Genomic DNA, 6000 nt, shown 5'->3' with positions numbered 1-6000 from the left:
TTCGGTTCTCTCCCATCAAAGAATTCACCTTGCAAGCCAATACACACAATAGCCCAAACGGCGGGGTTATGTCCAAGAATATGCATTTTCATCTTATGCTTCCAACTAGCAAAATTAGTACCATCAAAGTAAGGACCTCTACGGTGGTATTCCCTCGCTAGACGCCATACTCTCCTAGGTTGTGAAACCAAGGCTATGATCACCAAAAGCTATGGAAATCAAGGCAAATGGAGACCAAAGCTCTGATACCAATTGTAGGATCGAAAGTATGTCTAGAGGGGGGGGGTGATTAGACTACTTGACCAAATAAAAACTTAACCTTTTTCTAATTTTAGTTCTTGGCAGATTTTAACAACTTAGCACAAGTCAAGCAATCTTAACACAATTCAAGCAAGCATGCAATGAGTATATAAGCAACGGAAAGTAAAGCATGCAACTTGCAAGAATGTAAAGTGAAGGGTTTGGAGAGTGCAAACGCAATAGGAGACACGGATGTTTTTGTTGTGGTTCCGATAGGTGGTGCTATCGTACATCCACGTTGATGGAGACTTCAACCCACGAAGGGTAACGCCTGCGCGAGTCCATGGAGGGCTCCACCCACGAAGGGTCCACGAAGAAGCAACCTTGTCTATCCCACCATGGCCATCGCCCACGAAGGACTTGCCTCACTAGGTAGATCTTGACGAAGTAGGTGATCTCCTTGCCCTTACAAACTCCTTGGTTCAACTCCACAATCTTGTCGGAGGCTCCCAAGTGACACCTAACCAATCTAGGAGACACCACTCTCCAAAAGGTAATAGATGGTGTGTTGATGATGAACTCCTTGCTCTTGTGCTTCAAATGATAGTCTCCCCAACACTCAACTCACTCTCATAGGATTGGATTTGGTGGAAAGCTGATTTGAATGGAAAGCAACTTGGGGAAGGCTAGAGATCAAGATTCATATGGTAGGAATGGAATATCTTGGTCTTAACACATGAGTAGGTGGCTCTCTCTCAGAAAATGGATACTGGAAGTGTAGGGACATTCTGATAGATTTCCTCCACGAAGGAGGAGAGGGTGGAGGGGTATATATAGCCTCCATAAAAAATCTAACCGTTACACACATTGCACCAAACTCGGTTCCACCGGATCAGAAATCTTGGTCAGACCGATTTAGTTCATATGTGAACGTTAGACAATTTCGATGGGACCGACATGTCATCTCGGTGGGACCGATATCATTAGGGTTAGGGCATAACGTAATCTCGATTGGACCAATTACACAAACTCAGCTGGACCGACTTTGGTAATAAGCTAACCAGAGAGTTGGTCAGGAAAACTCGGTGGGATCGATTCGCTCATCTCGGTGGGACCAAAGCGTTACGAAAAGGAAACAGAGAGTTTGCATTGTAGACTCGGTGGGACCGATCGCTCATTTCGATTGGACTGAAATGTTATGAATGGAAAGAGAGAGTTTGCAACCCCATCTTGATGAGATCGATATCCCTATCGGTGAGACCGAAAAGACTGGTTTCTGGCAGTGGCTATGTCAAATGAACTCGGGGGCGCCGGATGGATCAAATCGGTGGGGCCGAGTTTGACTTTTGGTTTTGGACAAATGTGGATATGAGAAAGTGGTTGAGGGCTTTGGAGCATATCACTAAGCATTTTGAGCAAGCAAGCCATTAAGCAACACCTCATCCCCTTTTAATAGTATTGGCTTTCCTATAGACTCAATGTGATCTTCGATCACTAAAATGGAAAATGTAGAGTCTTGGAATTTAGAGCTCGAGCCAATCTTTTATCCTTAGCATTTTGAGGGGTCCACAATCCTTATCTGTGCCATGCCAATCATTGAACTTTTCCTGAAATATTTATCTTGAAATGGCATTAGTTCAATGAGCTATATGTTGTAAATCATTGCCAAAACCACCTAGGGATAGTTTCACTTTCAAGGTGTCTCAGTCATGTCTACATAGTTCTCGAAACTGTAGGGTCCGTACCCTTAACGCTCGATGAAGATATGTACTATATGAGTTATGTGTTTTGGTGACCGAAGGTTATTCGAAGTCCTGGATGAGATCAAGGACATGACGAGGAGTCTCTAAATGGTCAAGAGGTAAAGATTGATATATTGGAAGGTAGTATTCGGACACCGGAAGGGTTCCGGAGTGTATCAGGTACATATGAGAGTACTGGAGGGGTTACCAGAACCCCCCGGTGAAAGATATGGGCCATATGGGCCATAAGAGGGAGGCTAACTAGCCCACAAGGGGATGGTGTGCCCCCCACAAGGGAGGAGGCAGAATTGGAGTGGGGAAGGGGGTGGCGCCCCCTTTCCTTCTCCTTCTCCCTCTCCTCCCCCTTTTCCCTCTCCGGTAAAAGGAAGGGGGGCCCGAATTGGACTTGGAGTCCTAGTGGGACTTTCCCCATGGGGTGCACCCCTTGTGGCCGGCCTCCTCCCCTCCTCCTTTATATATGGGGGCGCGGGGGGCACCCCAAAGCAAATTGATTGTTTAGCCGTATGTGGTGCCCCCCTCCACCATTTACTCTTCCGGTCATATTGTCGTAGTGCTTAGGCGAAGCCCTGCGCGGATCACTTCACCAACACCGTCACCATGCCGTCGTGCTGACGAGACTCATCGACTCCTTCGTGCCTCTACTGGATCAAGAGTTCAAGGTACGTCATCGAGCTGAACGTGTGCAGAACTCAGAGGTGCCGTATGTTTGGTACTTGATCGATTGTTTCGAAAAGATGTTCCACTACATCAACCGCGTTAAGTTAACGCTTCCGCTTTCTGTTAGAATAAATCCGAGGCATACCGTCGATCATCCGAGGACCAAGCAATCACACGAGGCACGACACTGAGATTTGTTAATGAGGTTCACCGATATGGCTACATCCCCGGGGGCTGACTACGGGCGCTCCTCGCCGTGACACCGTCACAATACCGTACACCGGCCACCCGGGTGCCAGCACACACCGCCGACTCCCCCTTGCGCGCATGTGCTATTATGTTGGCATAGGTTACATCGTGTGTCTATCCCCGCTATATATGAGAGGCCTAGGATACAAGTGTCCTACTAGGACACGACCCCATATCCTATCTAAACACAATACAACTACAAGTCTAACTGTAACCTACCTTGTACACTATATTTGACACAACTCTAACACTTTCGGTCTATGAGGGTACGTGGACACACTCTCCCCTCTCATTGCTATGGATCTCCTAGATAGATCTTGCGTGAGCGTAGGAATTTTTTTGAATTGCATGCTACGTTGCCCAACATTTGTGTATTCAAAGTTTCAAGGATCATATTATAAAATTTCTAAGTTTCGAAGGCCTTTCCTCGTATCGCTTTTCTTTCCCCACCTAGAAATAAAGGGTGATCGGTATACCACCGGGTCCTTCCGTTCGCCGTCCTCTGGTGACAACCCTCTACTGACGACCGAGGTCATCGGTGGTTAAGGGTGGGGGGATTCATATGTGTGGATCGTGTAGCTTTAGGTTTTAGGCCCTAGTAGCTTAGGTTTTTTGGGTTGTTCATCGTCTTAGCTCCGGCGACGACGATGGTAACGTCGAAATAAAGAAGCTTTAGATCTTTCCCCAACGAGGCGATCAATACTATGACTGGGGATGAATTTGAAATTTGTCCAAGCAAGAATTACATGGCAGTGGTGACATCCTCATGGTGAACTTGTGTCCTCGGGCTCCGCCGTTGTGATGATGTTTGCTCCAGTGCCGACGTGGGGCTTGGGAGGTAGTCCAGGAGTGGATGCAGATTGTGATCTGCTTCAACATCATCTGGAAGATGGTGGATCGTGTGCTAGGTTCGTGGTTTGTGACTGGCCGATATGGTTTCCTCCTTCGACGTCTTAGCGTGCAGGGGTGCCAGATCTGGAGTTCGACTACGTGTTTGAGGTGTTACCCCGGTTTGATTTGTTCAACGACAATTGCTTCATCTTTGGTGAGCCACTTTGGAGGTCCGCAAAACTGCATACCAACGACAGAGCCGCGTAGAGCTTGGATGAGGAGGTGACCCATCATTTTTTTATGACTGTTGTGGTGGTGTCGGAGGCTTGATGACGGGTGTTGGTGTGAAGCTCAGACAATTTTTCGATCTTGACTGCATTTTTTTCTTGTCTGATATTCATTTGTGCAAAGACTAGCGTTTTGATGGTATTTTAGTTTTGTTAGGTTGATGTTTATATGCGTATGTAGCTCAAGAATGGACGTTTGGCTCTCGGCCTACATGGAGGCCTCTTTTTAAGAAATAAATCAAAATTCAAACTTTTTGGTTTAAAAAAAACCTAAAAAAATTGTGCAAGTAAACAAGGATGTTATGCGTATGTGTGTAAAATTTCAGGACAAAAAACATTGAAATGCAACCTGTACAAAAAAGAAAATTCATGGCCTGGGAGGATGAATAGTATCATGTGTTAAAAAGCTCCAGATTTGTCTTTTTTTGCACATCCCTTAATTCAACGTATTTTGTCGGATTACGGGTTCCGCAAACCCTTGGGAGGTTCAAACTCTGGGGTGCATGCGGAAATCTCAACGTGCCCAGCCTGCCTACTCGTGATTCTCCTAAGCCTAGCACGACGAGCTCGAAGAGACAGAGACACAACATTTTATCCTAGTTTGGGCCACCTTGCGGTGTAATACCCTACTCCAGTGTTTTGGTGGATTGCCTCAAAGGGCTGAAGATGAACTAGTACAGTGGATGAACTGGCCTTAGGAGGTGAGGTGTTCTTGAGCTCAAGAGAGCTGGTGAGGTGGTGGGTGAGAATGGATCCGATTGGAATCAGATCAGTTGTCTCCTATGGTGGTGGCTAGTCCTATTTATAGTGGTCTTGGTCCTCTTCCCAAATGTCGGCGGGAAGGGATCCCACAACGACTGGATTTGAAAGGGGACAAGTAGTACAACTTATCCTGACAAAAGTAGACTTCGCCTGCGAAAAGCCCCCGGTCGTGACGCTGCGGTGGGCTCGATGATGACCTCCGTCCTGCCGTCCTGGCGGTCTTGGTCTTGTTGCACCAGAATGGAAACCTTTGGCTGATTCCTTGGGACTCCACGCCTGTGGCATGCCTCCCTTGCACAGAAGAGGAAACTGGCGCTCTGTGCCCACTGGTGCCCGCCTGGCCTAGGTCCTCACGGCTCACGTCAGCTGAGCCTCGTGAGGTGCACCTTGCATAGAACTCTTCGCCCCTCGGGAGCCAGCCTGAAGAGGCCAATCCCCTCGGGGGTCTTGGCGTCGTCCGCCTCGTGAGGGTCTTGAGCTGTTGATGTAGAAGCTGGGCCGTACCAGGCCGTCGATGGAGCCACGTGGTGGTCCACAGGCAGGCAAGTCTGGATACCCCCATATCCAGAATGCCGATAGTAGCCCCCGGGCCCAAGGCACGCTCGGACTTGGCTTCCAGGCGAAGCCAAAGGGCAAGTGCGAAGCGTCGCGGGCCCTAACCGCATGCGGCCTTGATGACGCGTGGCGGTTGATGGGACGTGGGCGTCTCCACTTCCCCATGCTGCCTCGCAACTGTTCAACTTAGCGGAACAATGCGACATGCAGGAGATCATCATGGCGTGAGGTCGTGGAGGCTGGCGGTTGGCCTTCCTTGGCTATAAATGTGGAAAGGGGCAGAGCCCCTCGCTCATCTCTCCTTTGTCTTGCTGCCGCCCGTTTCTTCTCCTTCTTTGCATGGCTTCCATGGCGCCGATCAGGAGGTTCTCGATGGCCGAAAAGGGGAAGGCCCCTAGGGAGGGGCCTGATCCTCTCCCGCTAAAGAAGTGACTCCGCCTTCCTCACGATGCCAACATGGGGTGAGAGGTGACCAGGCCTTAGTAATCGAGGCCTCCGCCTGGCTTCCCCCTGCCCATGTACGCCCGCGCTCGGGATGAAGATGTGCGCCATCGAGCGGCCCCCAATGATGGAGGACGGGCCGCCATTGCCTTGCCGACCATGCCACGGACTCACCCGAGGGCAGCTGGCACGAGTTCGCAGTGTGGGCGGCGATG

The sequence above is a fragment of the Triticum aestivum genome, chromosome 3B (genome assembly GCF_018294505.1).
Source record: "Triticum aestivum cultivar Chinese Spring chromosome 3B, IWGSC CS RefSeq v2.1, whole genome shotgun sequence".
Classification (NCBI taxonomy): domain Eukaryota; kingdom Viridiplantae; phylum Streptophyta; class Magnoliopsida; order Poales; family Poaceae; genus Triticum; species Triticum aestivum.
This window is presented reverse-complemented; position numbering follows the sequence as displayed.